The sequence below is a fragment of the Canis lupus genome, chromosome 24 (genome assembly GCF_048164855.1).
Source record: "Canis lupus baileyi chromosome 24, mCanLup2.hap1, whole genome shotgun sequence".
Taxonomy (NCBI): Eukaryota; Metazoa; Chordata; class Mammalia; order Carnivora; family Canidae; genus Canis; species Canis lupus.
The window spans coordinates 21,361,509-21,383,361 of NC_132861.1; the positions used below are offsets into that span (position 1 = coordinate 21,361,509).

Below are 21,853 nucleotides of genomic sequence, written 5' to 3' on the forward strand. Positions count from 1 at the left end.
TAAGTGTCACAGCATGAGGAAGAATATATTTAAACTATGTGCGAATTTCATGCCGCCCACCCGCACACAATTAAACACAACTCATTTTCTTTCCGTGGAGTCACATATCGATAACGTTTAATTCTTTTGAACCAAAAAAAAAAAAAAAAGAAGAAAGAAAGAGAGAAAGAAAGAAAGAAAGAAAGAAAGAAAGAAAGAAAGAAAGAAAAGGAAAAGGAAAAGGAACTGTCACTATGATTCTATGATTCACAAAATTCACCTGGGTATGTGACTTTTGCCTAAAGTGATCAAATATCTGTGCTGAGTCTGAAGGTATATTCCTTTTCTTTTCTAATTTGCTCAAACGTCTTCAGTTTCAGGTAAGTAAAATATTTTGTATGCTGTGTAGAGAGCAGAGACACAGGGTTTTGGAGGCTGACTGACAGTATATCTGCTTTGCAGTTGCTCTGATTCCCACACTGACCAGAGCAGTAATAAATGGCAGTCACAGTGAGTGAAATCTAATTCTGAAAGTGACCATGCTATTTTTTTCTGAGCGGTAACTTCTATTCTCCTCAACTGCAGATCTCTCCATTTATACACAAACGGATTTTGTTCTGCAGACATCATCAAAATTCATCATAGCTACTATCCCTTGCAGTGCTTTTACTAGGAAAGAATGAAAAAAATGTGTGTGTATTTTCTAATATATATAAAAATATTTTCTAATTAAAGGTATTCTTTTTTCCCCTGGGGGCAGTTTAGTATTGTTACTGAGACATATGGTTTTAAATCATCAATTGTGAGTCAGTAGTACATGAGGCTTCTTTCATGAAGCTTTCTGATTTAAGAGCTTATTGTCTGGTGAACCTGAGGAATCAGTATACATATTAGTTACCTTTATCCCCTATAGCACTGAATTCTTCAAAGCAAGGAACACTCATGCATTACTCCCTTGAATAGAGTTACAAACAGAAGTAGCCAGAGTGAATTGCAAAGAACAGTTAGAAAAAAAAAAAAAGAACAGTTAGGAGATCCCATTCATGCCAACTAATGACTTTTTGCCTATTCCTGTTCACAAAAAAAAACATTATTTCATCAAATGGATCATCAGTAAATACAGATATGTGGTAAATAAGACAGCCTGGCTGTAGTCCTCAGCAGGCCTAAGTAGAGACAAAATTCTTAAGGGGTTGCTTGTTCTTGTATCCACTTAAATAATAATAATAATAATAATAATAATAATAATAATAATAATAATAGACTTTATTTTTCAGAGCAGTTTTGAGCTTAAAGGAAGTTGAAAGGAATTACAGAGTTCCATATATGCCCTCATCCTCCCCAGCACCTGCAACTTGCTTATTATTAACACCTTGCATTAGTGTAGTACATTTATTAATATTAATGAATGAGCCAATGGCTGATGCATTATTATTAACTAAAGTCCATAGTTTACATTAGGGTTTAATCTTCCCCTTGTGCATTCCATGGGCTCTGACAAAGGTATAATGATATGTCCACCACTACAGTCAGGATTGTACAGGATTGTTCTCTGCTCTAAAATCCTCTTTGCTCCACCTCTCCACCTTTTCCTCTCACTCTTGCCCACCAAACATCTGGCAACCATTGATCTTTTTACTACATCCACTGTTTTCTCTTTTCCACAGTTTTTTTTCTCTTTTCCGGAGTTAGAATTACATAGTCTGTAGCCTTCCTAGGTTAGCTTCTTCACTTAGCAATACACATTTAAGGCCCTTCTGTATGTTTTTTGTGGCTTGATAGCTCATTTATCACTGAGTAATATTCCTTTGTATAGATGTACCACAGTATGTTTATCCATTCACCTATGAGGTTTCTTGGTTTCTTCTAAGTTTGGCAATTATGAATAAAGGTCCTATAGCAACAGAGTGCATACCTCTGTGTAAACATAAGTTTTCAACTCATTATGTGTATATATATATATATATATATATATATATATAATGAGTATATATATATACACATATATGGTATATATATATATATATATATATATATATATATATATATACACACACACACACCAAGGAACACAACTATTGTTTTTTTTGTATATTTTTTATTGGAGTTCGATTTGCCAGCATATAACACCCAGTGCTCATCCTATCAAGTGCTCCCCTCAGTGCCTGTCACCCAGTCACCCCAACCCCCGCCCACCTCCCTTTCCACCACCCGTTGTTCATTTCCCAGAATTAGGAGTCTCTCATGTTCTGTCTCCCTCTCTGATATTTCCCACTCAATAGTGGGATCCCATTCAATAGTGATCCCACTATTGGATCCTTTGGTATGAGTATGTTTAGTTTTGTAAAAAAACTGCCAACTTGTCTTCCATCAACAAAGAAGGAATGTCCCCATTCTTCTTTATCCTCAACAGCATTCAGTGTTGTCAGTGTTTTAGATTTTAGTTATTATCATAGTTATGCAGTGGTATTTCATTTCAACTCAATGTCATCTCAATTTGCATTTTCCTGATAACATATGATATGGAACATTTTTTTATACTTATTTGCCACTTGTGTATGTTCTTCAGTAGGTATCTGTTCACATCTTCTGTATGTTTTCTACTTGGGTTGTGTTTTTTAAATAAGTTGTAAGCATTTTTTTTTTTGACATAGATATGTGTTTGCAAATATTTTCTTCCACTTTGTGGCTTATCTTTCTTTTAGTTTTCTTAATCGTATCCAATGTAGATTGAAAGTTTTAATTTTAATGAAGTTCAACTCATCATTTTTTTCATTCACAACTCAAGTTTCTAGTATTGTGTCTGAAAACTCATCACCAAACCCAAAGTTACCTAAATGTTCTCCTATTTTGCCTTCTAGGAGTTTTATAGTTTTACAATTTACTTTTAGGTCTATAATCCACTTTGAATTAATTTTTATGAGAGGTTTGAGCTCTGTGTCTAGATTTTTTTCTCATATGAATATACACTTGTTCCAAAACCATTTGTTGAAAAGATAATCCTTTCTGTGTTGAATTGCCTTTATTCCTTTGTCAAATATCAGTTGATCTTATTTGTGTCGGTCTATTTCTGAGTTTTCTGTTTTATTCCATTTATCCATTTCTCTATTATTTTATCAATATCAAACTGTCTTGGTAACTACAGCTTCATAGTAAGTCTTAAAAAAAGATAGTATAATTCCTCCAACTTTGTTTTTTTTATACTTTGTGTTGTATACATTGTGTTGGCTATTTTGGGTCTTTTGCCTCTCTATATAAACTTTAGAATCAGTATCTTACAAAATTATGTGCTAGAATTCTGAATGGAATTACACTGTATATATACATCAAATTGGGAAGAATTGACATCTTCAAAATACTGATCCTTCCTGTCCACAAACATGGAATATTTCTCTATATATTTAGATCTTTGATTCTTTACCAGAGTTTGTATTTTTCCTCATGTAGACCTTGTATTTATTTAGATTTATACTTAAGTAGTTCTTTCTCTCTCTGCTATTAATGAAAATGTTATTGTGTCTTAAATTTCAAATTCCAATTTCTCATTGACTGTATATAATGAAGCAAATGACTTTTATGTATAAACCTTGTGTCTGGGGATCCCTGGGTGGCACAGCGGTTTGGCGCCTGCCTTTGGCCCAGGGCGCGATCCTGGAGACCTGGGATCAAATCCCACGTCGGGCTCCCGGTGCACGGAGCCTGCGTCTCTGCATCTCTCTCTCTCTCCTCTCTGTGCATTCTCATCAATAAATAAATAAAATCTTAAAAAAAAAATAAACCTTGTGTCTGACAACTGTTATAACTTTAATTCCAAGAGTTTTCATGTTATATCATTGAGATTTCCTATATAGACAATCATGTCATCTGCAAAGCATACAATTTTATTTCTTCCTTCCCAATCTGTTCTATTTTCCTCTCTTGCCTTATTATATTAGCCATGACTTCCAGGATGATGTTGAATGGGAGTACTGAGAGCAGACAACCTTGCCTTATTCCTGCTAGCTTCTGACAATTATGAATGATGTAAGCTGTAGGTTTTCTGAAGATTTTTTTTACAGCTTTATTGAAGCATAATTGACAAATACAATTGAAATATATTTAAAGTGTACAACATGATGATTTGATATTTGTATACATTGTGAAAGGATACCCACAACTTAATCTATCCAACACCACACATTTACTTTGTGTATGAGAATGCTTAAAATCTACTCTCATAGCAAATTTCAAATATATAATTTAGTATTAACTATATAACCATAAAAATATGGAATCTATCACAAATTCATGTGTCGTTATGTAGGGGCCATGCTAATCTTATGTTTATCATTTCAATTTTAGTATGTGCTGCAGAAGCAAGATATTCTTTATCAAGTTAGGGATATTCACCTCAATTCTTAGTTTACTGAGCTATTTTATCACAAATGGATGTTATATTTTGTCAAATGCTTTTTCTGCACCTATTGACATGATCATTTAATTTTTCCACTTTAATCTGCTGATGTGATGGATTATACTAATTGAATTTCAAATATAAAATCAGTCTGACATACTTGAATAATTCCCACTTGATTGTGCTGCATATATATATATATATATATATATATACACACATATATATATGAGATTATGTTTTCATGAGATTAGATTTGCCAATTTGTTGAGAATTTTTGATGAGAGATACTGATTTGTAGTTCTCCTTTCTTGTGTTGTCTTTGTGTTTTATTTGAAATGCTGGTCTCATTGAACAAGGTAGGAAATGTTCTTTTTGCTTGTCTTTTCTGGAACATATATAACTGGTATAACTTTTTTACTTTGGGAGAATTCACCAGTGAATCCATCTAACCAGATGCTCAACCATCTAAGTCTAGTGCTTTCTGATTTGGAAGATTTTTAATTACATATGCATTTTTTAAAAAAGATTTATTTGGGAGAGAGCGCATGAGGATGTGAAGCAGGGCTCCATTCCACAGCTCTGAAATAAGACTTGAGCCACAATCAAGAGTTAGACGCTTAACTGACTGAGCCAGGTGCCTTTGTAAGCAATTTCTTTGATACAGACATATTTAGATGATCTATTTCTCATGTGAGTTTGGTGGATTGTGTCTTTGAAGGAATTGCCTTACTTAGTTAGGTTATCAGATTTGGGGCATTTAGTCGTATATAATACCTCTATCATCCTTTTAGTGTTCATGAATAAATAATGATGATTCCCTTTTCTTGCTGATATTTTGCAATTTGTGTTTCATTTTAGGTTTGTATGTCCAGAAGGTCTTCAATTTTATTAATCTTTTAAAAAAACTAGGCTTTAGTTTTGATTCCCCCCCCTTTTTTTTTGTAATTTCAGGTTCTTATTTAAATTCCAGTTGGTTATTATTTAGTGTAATAGTAGTTTCAGGAGTAGAATTTAATGATTCGTCACTTACATATAATGTCCAGTACTCATCACAGGTGCCGTCCTTAATACCTATCTCCCCATTACTCCATCCCCCCACTAACCTTCACTCCAGCAACCCTCAGTTTGTTCTCTATAGTTAAGAGTCTCTTCTGGTTTGCCTTCCTCTCTCTTTCCTCTCCCTATGCTCATCTATTTTGTTTCTTAAATTCTAAATATGAATGAAGTCATATAGTATTTGTCTTTCTCTGACTTATTTTGCTTAGAATAATACACTCTACCTCCATCCATATCATTGCAAACGGCAAATTTTCATTATTTTTTGTGGCTAAGTCATATTCCATTGTGTGTGTGTGTGTATATAATCTTTTTTTTTAAAGATTTCATTTATTTATTCATGAGAGACACAGAGAGAGGCAGAGACATAGGCAGAGGGAGAAGCAGGCTCTATGCAGGAAGCCTGATGTGGGACTCTATCCCAGAATCCCGGGATCACGCCCTAAGCCAAAGGCAGACGCTTAACCACTGAGCCACCCAGGTGTCCCTATATCTTCTTTACCCATTCATTAGTTGATGGATATTTGGGCTCTTTCCATAGTCTGGGTATTCTTGATAATGCTGCTATAAACATCAGAGTTCATGTGTCCCTTTGAATCTTTATTTATTTGAGAGAGAGAGCACACGCACACCTGATCATGAGAAGGGGGAATGGAAGAGGGAGAGGGTGAAAGAAAATCTCAAACAAACTCCCTGCTGAGTGCAGAGTCAATGTGAGGCATGATCCTGAGATCTGGGGACCCTGAGATCATGACCTGAGCCAACGCCAAGAACCAGATGCTCAACCAACTGAGCCACCCAAGAGTCCCACTTCAAATCTGCATTTTTCTATCCTTTGGGTAAATGCCTAGTACTGTAAATTGCTAGATTGTAGGGTAGTTTTGTTTTAAACTTTCTGAGGAACCTCCATACTGTTTCCCAGAGTGGCTGAACCAGTTTGCATTCCCCCAACAGTGTAAGTTCTCCTTTCTCCATATCCTCACCAACATCTGTTGTTTTCTGTGTTGTTAATTTTACCCATTCTGACAGGTGTGAGGCAATATCTGCATTGTAAGTTTGATTTGTATTTCCCTTATGATGAATGGTGTCAAGCATTTTTTCATGTATCTGTTGGCCACCTGGATGTCTTCTTTGGAGAATGTCTATTCATGTCTTCTGCACATTTCTTAAGTGGGTTGTTTTAAGATTTCCTGATTTCAGTTTTATAAATTACTCTTCCTAGTTTCCTAAGCTGCAGATTACTGATTTTAGATCTTTCTTCTAATACATACATTTGATGCTAAAAATTTCCCTCTATATACCATTTCACTAAATTTCACACATTTTTATTAGTTGTATTTGCTTTTTCATTTAATTCAAAATATTTCAAAATTTCTCTTGAGATATTTTTCTTTGATCAATATGTTATTTAGAAGTCTATTTGGTTTTTTTGTTTATTTGTTATTTTTTTTGAAGTCTATTTGTTTAATCTTTAAGTACTATGGAATTTTCTGGTTGTATTTCTGTTACTGATTTCTACCTTAATTCTGCTGTGGTCTGAGAGCACACATTGTAGGATTTCTTTTAATTTTGTTAAGATGTGGTTTATGTCTCAAATGTGGGCTGTCTTGGTAAATGTTTCATGTGAGGTTATGAGGAATGTATATTCTACTGTTGAAGTATTCTATAGACATCAATTATATCCAGTTAATTAATGACACTGTTCCGTTTAAGTATGTCCTTATTGATTTCTGCCTGTCCTATCACTGACAGAGGGGTGTTAAAGTCTCCAGCTATACTAGGGATTCATCTATTTCTCCTTGCAACACTATTTAGGCTTGCTTTGTGTATTTTGATGTTCTGATGTTAAGTACTTACATGCTGAGGGGTGTTTTGTCTTCTTAGAGTAATGACCTTTTTATCATTTTATAATCCTTCTCTTTATCCCAGAATATTCTCCTTCCTCTAACATCTTATTTGTCTGAAATTAAAGTAGCCACTGCTGGTTTCTTTTGATTAATGTTAACATAGTATATTTTTCTCCATTCTTTCATTTTTTCCCCCATTTATCCACTCTATGTATTTATACTGGAAATGGGTTTCTTACTGACAATATATGATTCTTTTGTTTCCTTTAATTTTCTCTTAGTCTTTTAATTGGTGAACATAGACTAGCAACATTTAAGGTGATTATTGAGATAGGTGAATTAAAGTTTACCTTGTTTGTTATTTGCTATTCACTGGTATTGTTCTTTCTTGGTTTCTCTTTTTTTTTCTTTCACTCTTTTTCAGTCTTCTCTGACCTTAATTGAACATTTCATATGATTTCATTTTGTATCATCACTTAGGATTCCAATTATATATATTTTTTAAACGTTTTCTAGTATTTGACAATGAATTTGCAATATACATTACCACTAACCCAATTCCTCTTTAAGATGTCACTATATCACTTCATGAATAGTGTAAGAAACATACCAGAGTATTCCCAGTAATCTCTCCCATCCCTTATCTCTTAGGTCAGCTTCTCTTTCTTTCTTTCTTTCTTTCTTTCTTTCTTTCTTTCTTTCTTTCTTCTTTTTCAGGTTAGGTTCTAGTAAAATAGTTTCTATTGAGGGTGGGCTTTGTTATAAAAAACAGAAAGCTCTGGGAAATTTTCAGAATGGCTATTTTTCCCCGCTACTTCCTGACAGCAGAAAGTTTTCTTTGGTTTTCATTGTCAGAAACTAATAGGGCTTCAAGTTAAAACTTACAAAAGTGTGTGGGCCTCCTAATGCTGATTCCCCCGGACTATCTCTCCAACTTGTTCACATTGAGCCTAGAGCAATTCATCAGTAATAGTATTGGATTTCCTCCCCTGTACTGACTCCTGCAGAAACTTCTGCTTATGGGTATCTGCTCCAGTAAGTTGTGATTCTCAGTTTCTACCTGCTTGTCTCCAGTCTGGGAGAAGTGGTTTGCCTTGGAACCTCAATTCTCTTAATAAATCTAAAAAGAGTTGTTGATTTTTAGTTTGTTCAGCTTTTTATTTTTTCCTATTATGAGGAAATAAATAGTGACTTCCAAGTTCCTTACATGCTAGACCAGATACTGAAAGTGACTTGTATCTATTTTTTTTTAAAGATTGTTTGAGAGAGAGAGTGTATGTGCAAGTGTGCATGCAAGTGAGTGGAGGGAGGGGCAGAGGGAAAGAATCTTCAAGCAGGCTCCCCACTGAGCACAGAGTCCAATGTAGGGCTAGATCTCACAACTCTGAGATCACAACCTGAGCAGAAAACAAGAGTCCCACGCTAAACTAACTGAGCCACCCAAGTGTGGGACCCAGGAAATTGAACAAAATCCCCTACCCCTGGACAAGCAAAGCAGGACTGACTCTATTTTGGGCTGCACCCGCCTTGTGCTGACCTGCTTATTACTTAGGGCACTAGTCAAAGACCAGGGAACATGTGGACCAGCATGTCTGAGCAACTTTCTGCGATCCCATTGGCCACTGGCTCCTATAAAGTTGCTAAGCCTCTTAGTCTCGGGGTCCAAGTCCCTGCTCCGCTGCGTCGGGTATACTTGGTCCCAGGCTCCAGCTTGTAAATAAACCCTCGTGTGATTGCATTGGTGTCGGCTCCTTGGCGGTTTCTCGGATTCGCGATCTTGGGCACAACACAAACGCTCCTATATTTTTTAAAATTCCTTATTAAAAACATTTATCTTCATTTAGAACACTTTATAAAGTCTGGCAAATTAAAAAAGAAATCTTAATCAAGAAAAATAACCAGGGAACATGCCATATGAGTGACTGGTGCAAGACTTTCCTCAATATAAAATAGTGGAAACTACTTGAAAAATTTCCTGGCTTTCACCAGTAGACTGTCTTCTATCCTCACCATTTTATAAATACATGACTAGCAAATATTGGATTAGGAAAATTATACCAAATATTTTAATTCAGCCACAGAAAAGTTTTCTTTCATATTTCTTTGCAAGGATGTCATATATTTGTTTTCTTATTTGGAAAATGAAGACATACATGTGGCATGTGCAGCCAAGATACACCTAGACTCCATCAGTCAAATCTACTAAAAACCGTGGCTTATTCATTAAGAATACACATTTTTTAAATCTATGGTATCTTATTTGTATAAAACTACTCTATATTTCATGGTTCAGCTCTTAAATAGTATGACATATATAATGGGAACTAATATACCTCTATCTCAAAAACAAATCATGTTTAACCCAGACTTTAAATATGTATCTAACCATGCTTTCCTGCTTACCTGATATTGAAAGTCAAACATTTAGAGAAGAAGAAATAGAAGTAATTGTGTCTACTGGCACAAATTAATCCATTTTAAAAATTAGGAATTCTGATTTAAAACCTTGTATTTTGGTAAATTTATTCTTCTAACTACATAAATACATTAACCTTTCACTAATTCAGAAGGTTTTTTTGAATAATTTTAATCATATGATACATATTTTTAAAAGTTAGGTTTTTAAGTTTGCACAGCAATCTGAGTGCAGGTTAACCAAATTCTCCATCCTTAGTCATTGCCAATTGGCTCTTTGTGGAACTCCACTCACAACATTCTCAGTATCTTAATAATTTTTCTCATCGCACCCCAGGTGGGAAGCAACATTTTGGTTTTATTAATTAAGTCCTTAACAACTTAATGCTTATTAATATTCTAACACCAACATAGGTATTCAAAAAAATAATACACACAAATTGAAAAATATCATTCTAAATAACCACAATTACTTTCCACTGAAGAGTGTACTCATTAGGCACTTCTTGAACTCTCTAACATTGAAATTACATTGACCATCACCACCATCATTTCCTATTTCACTTTTTGTTCCCCCAGTATTTACTTTTATCATAGCAACTACCATAAACCAGCTTAGCAAAGAGATGACATCATTGAAAGGAATGTAGGACAATATAATATTTGCATTTTAGGGCTATATTATGAAACTTAATGTAAAAAATGTAATTCACTGGGGATGATAATAATCCAGCATATTTCACTGTGGCATATTTATTTCAGTATAAGACAATGTTATGCAAAATTCAACATCAAAGACAACATTTCCAATGATTAGTTAGGAAACTCTGAGTGAGTTTTCAAAGTGTACCCCACCTAGCCTCTCCTAATTTGCATACTCAATTTGGTCTTAAAACATCCTGCAGTGAAACACAAAAATCAGAAAGTCAGTTCCTGGCTGATGTATTAATGCATGCAAATGTGAACTTTTATCCATTTTAAGATTTAAGAATACAAAACTATGCCTGGAAATTTAGAAGCAACATTGCAAATTTGGTCTCTGGGGATTTTTAATTCTAGAACACTAGTGTATCCAAGCCTGACTTTGTAAGGGAACTAGACTTGTTGCAATGCCAAATTTTTTCCCGAGACTCACAAAGGTGAAAAGTTGCTTAGCCTCTTGAAATTATTAATAGAAATATATGAATTATCCGGGAACTATGTACTGTATCACAAAGTTATAAAACGTTACAAATATACAACCTTATATTTTCAGAAATAGACTCATTCTTTATCTAGCAAGCTCAGACTAGACCTACTTTCAAACATTTATAAACTTTCAGTTGCTTCATTGAAAACTACCTATTTATATCTAGCAAAATCCTTGGGGAAGGTCAATCTAGCTTCCCACACAAAGTTCAGAATTTGTTAAAGTTCAGAATTTGTTCAGATAATAAAGCTTAAAAGTCTCAACTGCCACAACATATTTAGAATTTAATGGTAAATCATTGAATCACTTGACTTTGTTTATATGTGGCTCTGTGGAATGATCAACCACCTTCATTTCCAATTCTACATTTATTTTCCCCGACACTTCCTTTTCCCAACATTCATGGGACAGATTTTTACAGAAGCAGAATTTTTTGATTGTTGGTTTGATTTTAGACTGCTTTATAGTTTTCTGTTGGACATTTTAAAAGTTACTTAATTCTCATATATTACATCAGAATGTACACAATTGGGTTTGTAAAACTTTAACATGGCCAGATGTAGTACTGTGGAATGTGAGCATTTACTAAATATGTCTGAATGTTACTTCTCCCTCCACCTCCTGATATTTTCTGTACATTTCAATGTAATTCAATTTTATTTGTACAGGTTTTTAGGATTACAAGTTCTTAAGCTTCCTAAAGTACAAATTGTATATGTCATATCTTAAAATCAGGCACTGGATAGAACTTTCTCATTAATATTCAATTTTTACCTTAAAAGCTCTTTAAGAATTACACACATTTTCAAAAACTGGGGGCACTTAGTGTCAAATAGTGTACATTCAGCATCCCTTTGTTCAAATCACCATTGTTATTTGACAGGAGAGAGCCAAAAGATATCAGCCACATTCAGAATCCATCAGTGTGCTTAGTGGACATTCTTTTTCACTTTGGCTTTGGCATGCAGTAAAGACTATTAGCTACAATCTTGAGTTTTTGAAAATGTTTGAGTCATTATGCCGTAAGGTAATAAATTTGACATTTCTTTTATAAAAAGACTGTTAATACTTTCAAAAGAAAGCTATGTTTTTTCAGCTCTAGTGCCCTCAGAAGAATCATACTCACTTATACGAGGGTCAAATCATAAAAGACAATTTCGCACTTCAAATGATCTGAATTCACTTCCTGCTTTAATTTGTAGGCAGTTTTAGTCTTTTTATTCTTGTTCATAAAATAAAGCTGCCTAATTTTTTTTTAATGTGATACAGTATGCCTCTTTTCTAAAATAACAAATGCTCCCTGTTCAGTGTTAGACTTACTTAGCTTGGTTCCACACCCTCTGTAATTTCTGCCTGTCCCTCACCCTACAATAGAAGGGGGGTACAATGATTATCGGCTGAAATACCTCAATCTCTTTTTGTCTGCAAGTTTTAAAGGCCATGAAATGTAAACATGCTCAAAGGGAGAACGAAGGTTTTCCTTAAAGTTGTCAAAATGGCAACCACAGATACAGTGCCTCTGAAGTCAAATGAAATGTTTTCATGGCATTTGATGAAAATGTCTGTCATTACTTCACTTCTATTTGCTTGTTGAAAGGCTGTCCAATGAATTGATCTGGGATTTCTTTATTTCTATCTTTTCCAAAAGTTTATTCTTCAGGCATTACTCTTCATTGATAATAATTATTACCTATTTAAAAAAAAACTTCTCAACAGCATGTCTCAACTTAGCTCTTAGCTCTATGTACTATTACCAAATTTCGGTGCTATAAACTTTTTCCCTCAGTAATCATTCATCTGGTATAAAAATGAAGCTTAGAGTTGAGACATGCCAAAACAGGATATGTTCATCTTATTTGAAAGCTTTTAATTTGCTCATTAGAAAGTATACCTCAAACACATGAAGGTACTGTATGAATGGAATTGGTTGGCACTTCCTATAAGTGTAGCTAGAGCCAAGGATTCTGAATCTCTTAATCTTCATAATGGAAGAATCCTGAAGAACCTCTTTACGTGTTATTGTTGATGCCTTGAGAAACATGCATTTGCTTAATAGCACTTGTGTATCTTGATTTTATTTGCCAAACTGAGATTAAAAAGAAAACTAGTTGGGGATCTCTGGGTAGCTCAGTGGTTTAGTGCCTGCTTTTGGCCCAGGGTGTGATCTTGGAGTCTCAGGATCAAGTCCCACATCAGGCTCTCTACATGGAGTCTGCTTCTCCCTCTGCCTATGTCTCTGCCTCTTTCTCTCTGTGTCTCTCATGAATAAATAAATAAAACCTAAAAAAATTTTTTTAAATAAATAAATAAAAAGAAAAAGAAAACTAGTCATGTAGGAAGGGAGAACTAATAAAGTATATACCTTTTAGGTAACTGATAAATGGTATGAACTTTGACTTTGTTTAGATTTCAGAGCCATTTTACCTGAAAGAGTGAGGAAAGCATGTAAGAACAGAGAATATTTATTTTCATTGAAACAGAAACTAGTATTATTAGGTTATTTTAATGAATATATAATGAGCAGAAACCTTTAACATGGTGGACCAATGGTGAAGCCTGCAGGCATTTTAACTGTAGGCTTCCATTCAAATCCTGACTTTACTACTTATTAGGTATGTGACCTTGAGCAACTTATGTAAATTCTTGAGGACTTAGAAGCAAGAAGAGATAATTATTGTAGGTACTTTACCTCATGGGGTTGTGGTAAAGATGAAAGGATACACTACATATAAAGTGCTTAGAACAAAGTTGCAAATTAGTGTTACTCTCCTGGGAAATTTAGAAAATAGATATAAAGATAATTCTAGTAGTAGAAAAAAACAATAAATCACAAGTTACTGATTGGATAACTACCACAGAAAAGGCACCATGTCTTGCATTTGGATATTAAGGCAATGGACAAGTTATAGCTAGGAAAATATGAAACATGCCCAAAAGAAGCTAACAGTAAATCTAGCTAATAAAAGCCAGCAGAATATACTATTTGGAAGACACATTCTGGGTCAGACTATCTGAGTTCAAATCCAAACTCAGGTATTTGCAAGCTTTGTGACTTTGGGAAGATCACTGAATCCCCACCGTGTCTCATATCCATCATCTATCAGATGGTGATAATAATAACAACATACAGCTCTTGAAGGTTATTGTGAGCCTGTAACACCAAATATTGACGTAGGCTGTACATGTCATGTAGTTCAACTGATAAAAGATGGCTTAAATTGGATGATTAAGAAAAGACCTTATAAAAGATATGTCATTATATTAAGATGTTAAAGAATATAATGGAGATGGTAATAGGCAAAGAAAGTCGTGTAGAGTGGCAAAAATTCATTCTTAAAAAATCAGTAAGATAATTCTCTAGGTTTCCAGTTTAGCATGTAAGAAACTGAGAGGCACAGTCTCATCTTTACAACAACAAAAAAGCCAGACAAACTAATAATTAAAACTCTTCCTACATCTATCAGAGAATTAGAGTAGGCATCACAGGGAAGGAAAACCAGGGGAGATAGGAAGGCAGGTATAGAGAATCACAATGGAGTGGAGCAAAACCACGGAAGCCAGAACCCCTGAAGGAGCCAGCACTGGGTGAGGAAAACATAAATTGGAATTAACAAATTGCTGGAGGCTCAGCGTGGAAAAGCTTGAGAGAGATGAACTCTAGGGATACAAGTCTTAAGGGTATCACCAAAGTCTTATCTCCAGAAGCCTTACCCAGTTCCCAAAGTGAAGACTGGAAGACAATCCCCTCTGTTTCTTTCCAGGACATAGGAAAAGTAGCCATTTTGAAGTACACCTATTTTTCTTAGGAAGGTCTAGACTTCCTATCTTACCTAAGGGGAGGGAGAACTGAGATGCACTTGTCAAGGTCACAGTAAAAGAGCACAAGCTCCCTGAAAGACTGTGATACATCACAGAATAGTGGAAGGCCCCCATTCCTCTGACTTTACCACTCAATACCTTTACACCTTAACTCCACCTTGACACATCAGTAGGCTACTATATACTAGCAGAGGGCTGCAACTGAAAGGACTCCATCTCTCAGACCTTATTTAAGAAGTCCTAGGGAAACCAAAACACAAGAGAGAAGCCAGAGGAATCAGGATGCCAGAGGAAGTTACACCTTCTGACTCTTATAGCTACAGCCTATAGTAAATAGTAAACATGGCCTTACTTCCTGCCAGATCAACAGAAAACTTCACACACAAGGCCTGTTTACCTTGGTTCCTTTTACCTGGTACATCATATCCGCTATCAACAAAAAAATTACAAGTCATCCTATAACAATGATACAACCAAAAGTTGACATTTATAATGCCCAGAGCATATTTGAGGAACAAGAACACAGAGTTTTTAGGAGAATTAAAATCAGAAATGCAATTTGGGGAAGAACACAGAAAGTCCTTAATGGTACCCTAATAGTCAATGAAGAGCGTCTGATGATTTGCAGGATTAGGAGTCACCATTTAGGAATATTAATGCTGCATTGGTGAGAAGAGTAGCCTAGTTTAGGAGAATATTTGCATTGAAGATGAATTTCCTTGACATTTGCAATAGCCCAAGAGTGACTTAAGATGACAGAAGTGAAAATGCCGAGAAGTGAAAACACGTAAGTTGAGAACGAAAAGCTGAATGAATTGGAAATTGAGGAAGAATTGTGTTAAACAATAATAATGTCAATGACAGAAATATTAGGAGCAGCAGCAGGAGATTCTTTCTGAAAGGAAGCTGAGTCTGAGTTTCGATATGTGACTTGCAGACATTGAAAATTATGCAGCTGACAACTGACAATGTGAAAGTAGAACATGGAAATAAAGACTAAAGCATTAAGAAATTAGTAAATTTTGAACATTGAAAGAATGAAAACTCTGAGCAAGCAAAAAATATAGGAAGAAATATAAAAAAGTGAAAGTCAGAATACTGGGTAAGACTTACATTGAGGTTTTAGAAGGAAGAAGAAAAAGATCAAAGATAAATATAACATTAGGAGATATATACCACTGTCTACTGCAGATGAAAACTCTAAGAAGGTGTGCATTGATCAGTAGCAGTGTCAAGTGAAACATAGGAAGAAACAGAATAACACAAGAATTATGAAATCATAAAGTCTTCAAACAAGCTAATACATAAGCTCCATGAGAGCTGGGACTATGTTTGGTAAATGTGTTTAGATCAGTGACCAAGAGTTGGTGGCCAAAAATTATTTGCTGAGGAAATGATATTTTTGCAGAACACAAATTGTAGGGAACCAAAGAAGGTGTGTGTTGTTTGGTAGAGAATACACATACTTTTTGTTTGCTCTATATCTTTGAGATAAAAGAAAAAGACAGTAGTACCTAGAGGTGAAGTTGGGGTTAGATATTTTTTGGGGGGGTGAGAACTGTAATGCTTGAAGGCAAAAAGTATGATACAATAATAAGCAGTTTAAGGACACTTAGAAAAAGAGCAAATACAAAAAGAAAAGTTTTTGAGAAGATATAGGAATAAGTTTAATGGTTCATTATTTTACTGAGAAATAAAATATATAATAAATGTAAACTTGGTAAATTCTTTTTAGAGAAACTATAATACCTGAATACTTGTAAAATGAAGAAATAATTAACCTGAAAATTATGGAACAAGGTATTACCATATTTGAGCAATAATGCCAAAAGCATTATTTATGGACATGAAAATTGCTGATATCATAAGAAGACTGTGTATTACTATTTAATGTGTGTACTTTGTTAATATGCATAATGAAATATTCTGAATATAATATATTGGATTAAATTATTTATGATTGCAACACTTTGTAAGTACCTTCCACTTAAAATAGATTGGAAGCTGCACAGATTATCTTTGGAAGTTCTAGTTGGAAGTATGTAAATTCATAACTAAGAGACTGCCTATCGTCAAAGACATCCAGGGATGAACACTTTCCAGCATTTCTTTAGTTGATTCGTGTTTTATTTACTTTGTAGTCAAGAAAGCCTTCACTATGTGTGCAGTATAATATAGAACAGGGCTCTCCCATGGAAACATACTGTGAGCCACACATATAGTCTTAGAATTGTTAGTAGCCAGAATTAAAAGAGTAAAAAGAAATAAATGAATTTTTAGTAATATATTTTATTTAATCCAATATATCCAATATATAATCAATATACAGATAAATGTTAACATATTTTTTATATTGTGGTTGGCTTTTTTTTTTTTGTACTACATCTTTGAAGTCCAATATGTGTTTTACTCTTATAGCACATCTCAGTTTGGACCAGCTACAGTTAGTTCAAGAGCTCATTAGTTTGTGTGGCTAGTGGCTGTTATGTTGGACAGTGGAGGCTGTAGAACAAAGTCTTTTGAATCAGATTTTGGTATTCAAATCCTGCTCAGTCATGCCCATGTCTTGATTGAATTTTTTAACCTAAGAATTTAGTCTCTTCCATGTCACACTGTTTTAAAAAGGTTAGATGAGATAACATGCATATCTCCTTGTTCACTGCCTGACTCTTAGAAAACATTTAACTGATATTAATTCCCTTTCTCTAGATCCCTCTGAAATTTCTCTTTGTCTGGAAAAAAATATTTTGTTTGGATTTGAGTGAATGGATAAAAATATTTTGTTTGGATTTGAGTGAATGGAGCAACTCTTCAACATCCATTCAACCCTTCATAAAACTGAAAACAAGTAATGCAAGACCCCTCCTTCCAGTGGCTACACATGAAAATTTCCTTAACTTACCTCTTCTCTGTACCCCCCATAACTTCTAAGCCACCCCTCATTGGCTCTGGCTCCTGATTGATCCTTCTTTTACTGCTCTACTTTTTCCTTTTCCCTCCATGGCACTTACCAATTTCCAACAAACTATACATTTTTTTTTGTTTTAATTTATAATGCTTGATACTGATTTTCTATCCTTCTCTGCTACAATGTTAGCCACGAGATGGCAGAGATCCTTCTCTGATTTGATCTACATGTATTCTAAGTACCTAAAGTAGTAGCTGGCAAAAATTAACTCTATAATTATTTGTTAAATAAATGGAGAAAAAAAACATTTTTTCACCATGCCAATTCATATCATTTTACCTTCCATTTCATCACATAGATCTTTAAAGTGGTGGCTGAAGCATCACACAAATCATGTTTCCTCTTAATACTCTTCTCAGTCTTTACTGTGATTAGTATTATTATGGTACATTAGGAATTAACTCCCCTTAATGTAACCAAAAATATCCAACTTTAAATATAAAGCTATTCAGAACTGGTATCATAATAAATTTTAGTGTATTATTAAATGATTAGATAAAATAAAAAGATGGATTTACAAATTAAATCCTTCGATATATCTCAGTGTCATTTGAATATCTAGAGAAGGTATTATTTTTATTATTATCATTTTTGAATCTTTCCTTCTCCCTGTTGACAATTCTCTTGGTGTTTTCTGACTACCCAGTTCTTATTGAGGGAATAATTTTTAAAACATCTTTCTGGTAAGTTTCACATTTATACCAAAGTAGAAAGAATAGTATAATGAACTTCCACCTACCTAAGAGCCAGCTTCAACAATTTCAACCCACGGTCAATTTTGTTTCTCCTGTGTTACCACCTACATCCTTAACAACACTAATTTGAAAGTAATCCAGATATCAAATTATATCTACTTTAACCACATCAATATATGTTTCTATAAGATTAGGATTAATTTTTTCATAACTAGCATTTCATACTTATAAATAGCTATATTTCCATATTGTAATTAATTTTTGGTCAACAGGACACATATTTTATATTAAGATATATCAATATAGATATACTTGTTGGAATATTACAGAGATATTATATAGATGTTCCTATATTTTTCTATCATTCTGCATATAAAAATGGTTATAGTCATATAAAGTGTGCTGGGGTAAAAGAGATGGATAATGAGTCTTGCAGGCATGCATCTGATTGGCAACTTTCATCCTATCCATGAGAAGCTGGGTGAGATGGGGTTCCTACAGTTCAATATTAAATAAACACAGCAACAGTTTTTTAAAGAGCAAGAAGAAAATAGAACAAATATCCATTACACGGAGTTATCCATTTCCTCCAGGGATAAATGTTCTCTTTTCACAGCCCCATCTCTCTCTTTCATGATGTTGGTTGTCTTTAATTGCCTGGTGGATTCTTAGTAATTCACTGAAACTTCTGAATGAAGGCTTTTGTTGCTTAGTGTAGGAAACTTGAAAGAATTTCCACTGCTGTTATACAGAACTGTTTTCCTGAAAGGCTTCTCCCTTGGGAGAATGAAAAGCAGGTGCTATATAGGTGGGCTGGGGATGTAAGCTTCCCCAACTTAAGCTACATGCTAAAATCGTATGAGGAATTCTTAAAAATCTTGATGCCCAGGCCACAGTATTAACCAATGAAATCAGGATCTTAGTGGGTGGATCCAGATAATTAGGGTTTTTTGTTTATTTGGTTGGTTGGTTGGTTTTTTAAGTCTTCAGAGGATTCAGATATGCAGCCAAGTTTGAGAACCACTTTCTTTGGTGGTGTGGCCAAGGGCTAAGTAAGCATGCAGGCAAACTGCAATGCTCCAATTTTTCTTTTAAATTATTCATTTATTTATTCTAGAGAAAGAGAGAGAATGTATGAGTACAAACAGGGGAGGGGCAAAAGGAGAGGAGATGGAGAATCTCAAGCAGACTCTATGTTAAGGATGCAGCCAGATATAGTCCTCAATCTCATGACTCTGATGTCATGACCCTAGCCAAAATCAAGAGTCAGTGGCTCAACCAGCTGAGCCACTCAAACTCTCCTTAATGCTCCACTTTTTAACTCTTGGAGTTATCTTGATTTCCCCTGAAAACCTACAGTATTGATCCCACATAACTCCACACATGACTGTGCCTCTTTTTTAGGCTGTAAGTATCTTATGATAATCTCTTCCCAGACAGATGTCTGACCATTTTTACATGGCAGTTCTCTGATTTAACTTTGTGAACATGAGACAGAATACAAGGGGTGGGGTCAAGTTCCCATCTCTGCCAGGTGATCTCAGTGCTGGTTTCTAGGGAGTTACTCTGAAGAATTCTTCACAACCTTTTGGTATTTCTAGAAGTCCATTTGACCTGCCATCACAAAATACCACAGACTGGGCCGCTTAAACAACAGAAAGTGATTTTCTCACAGTTCTGGAGGCTAAAAGTTTAAGATCAAGGTGCTGACAGGGTTGGTTTTTCCTGAGGCTTCTCTCCTTGGCTTAGAGGCTTCTCTTTATCTCCTCTGTGTGTACACATCCCTGGTTCCCCTTTCTCTACCTTTAGGACATCAGTCCTATTGGATTTAGGACCAAACTGAAGACCTCATTAATTACCTTTCTGCCCTATCTCTAAATATAGTCACACTGGGCATTAGGGCTTCCACATATGAATTTTAGGTGGACACAATGCTGTCCAGGACAGTTCTTACTTTGACCTTAGAATATCTATGTAGCTTTCTTGGAAGACCTACAGTGAACCACGTTCCTGTGGGCTGGAATTTCTGCTGTTTTTATCCATCCAATCTGCTCCCATTGGCCTCCTCTCCAGTTTCCTGAAATATCTCAAAAATTGCTGGTACAGTGATTGGATTTTAAATGTGATGATTTAAAAAATGTGTTACAGTAATTATTTCTTTTGTGTGTATGTGTTGTGTGTGCATGTGTGTGTGTGTGTACATGAGTGTATGCAAGTAAGATCAAAGTGAGCAGTCTGGTAAACTGTGAGTGAGGGCTGGCTTTTATATCTCTAAATCCGTATCATCCGCCAATCCCAACAGTCCCAAGCAAAGGAATAGGAGGGTCTCCCTCTACTCTATCAGAGGCCAGAGTGAGATGGTAATATCACCCAAACTGAAAGAGAGGGCAATTGTCCTAAATATAGAGGAAGGAGATTCAGGCAGAGCTTGATGTATCATGATTTATAAAATGATCTAATAGTAAACTCCTAAATTTAAACTCCTAAATTATTTCCTAACACTTTCACTATAGTAAACAACACAATAGTGAATGTACATTAAGGACAAAGCATGCTTCTAGGAGGTGTGCTTGGATGAGCCTCCATACGCCAGGTGTTCAGTTCTGGCTTTGTTATTCATTATATAGGCTTAGGTAAGTCATCTAGCTTTTCTTGTTCTTCATCCCTAGTAATAATAATAATATTTGCACTATCTATTCAAAAGGAAATATAGTTATCACCTGCCTTGCCTACAGGGCTCTGTCAACCCAAGTATCAAGTAAGTTATATTTGTTGAACACTTAGTACTTTCAACTGTGATTATACACAATACAGCATTAGTATCACTAAGCCTGTTTTGGAATATTTTTTGACCTAGTGTTGTGAATATACAATTGCACAACAGTAACCTCCTGGAGGTTATATCAGGCAGCAGATTGCATCCCAGTTACTTTACAAACATCTCCTTGACTCATACCCTCAGCTACCAACACACTGTATATTTAGTGGGCACTCAGGAAATGCTTGTTGCATTAATTAATCCAAGATACTTTGCTGTTAATAAACACACAAGGACACAGACACGTAACATGAGACCTACACAAGTATTATCAAGTGCTTTTCCATCTTATATGCTGGAGGGAATTTTAAAATAGCAAAAAAATGTGACTCCTATCCTTCCAGATAATTAGAGTTTAATTGTGGATATGGTCAATTATACCATGAAAAAGAAAATGAAGTTGTGAAGAAAGAAAAAAAAAAAGGAGACAGCAGCTTTTGTTTTATAACTTTGTTAGTTCATGTCCCGCAAATGTCACTCTTGCCATTAAAGCCTGTATACACTAAGCCTGAACGCTATTCATGCACACACGAGAGTGAATTAATGCCTGTAGTTTTCCTCTACAAGATCCCCAATGGCTCCAAAAAGACTCATAAATAGACCTGTGATGGGCATTGAAAATGTCCTCCTTATGGATCTAGTTCTTCATCTTGGTAACAATAAGTGAAAAG

At 34.9% G+C, this 21,853-nt stretch overlaps 1 pseudogene; it reads right to left on the minus strand.

Moving 5' to 3' along the window:
• Positions 1-4,240: 4,240 nt before the first annotated feature.
• LOC140616683 (U6 spliceosomal RNA) lies at positions 4,241-4,336 on the minus strand (annotated as a pseudogene).
• Positions 4,337-21,853: the final 17,517 nt, after the last annotated feature.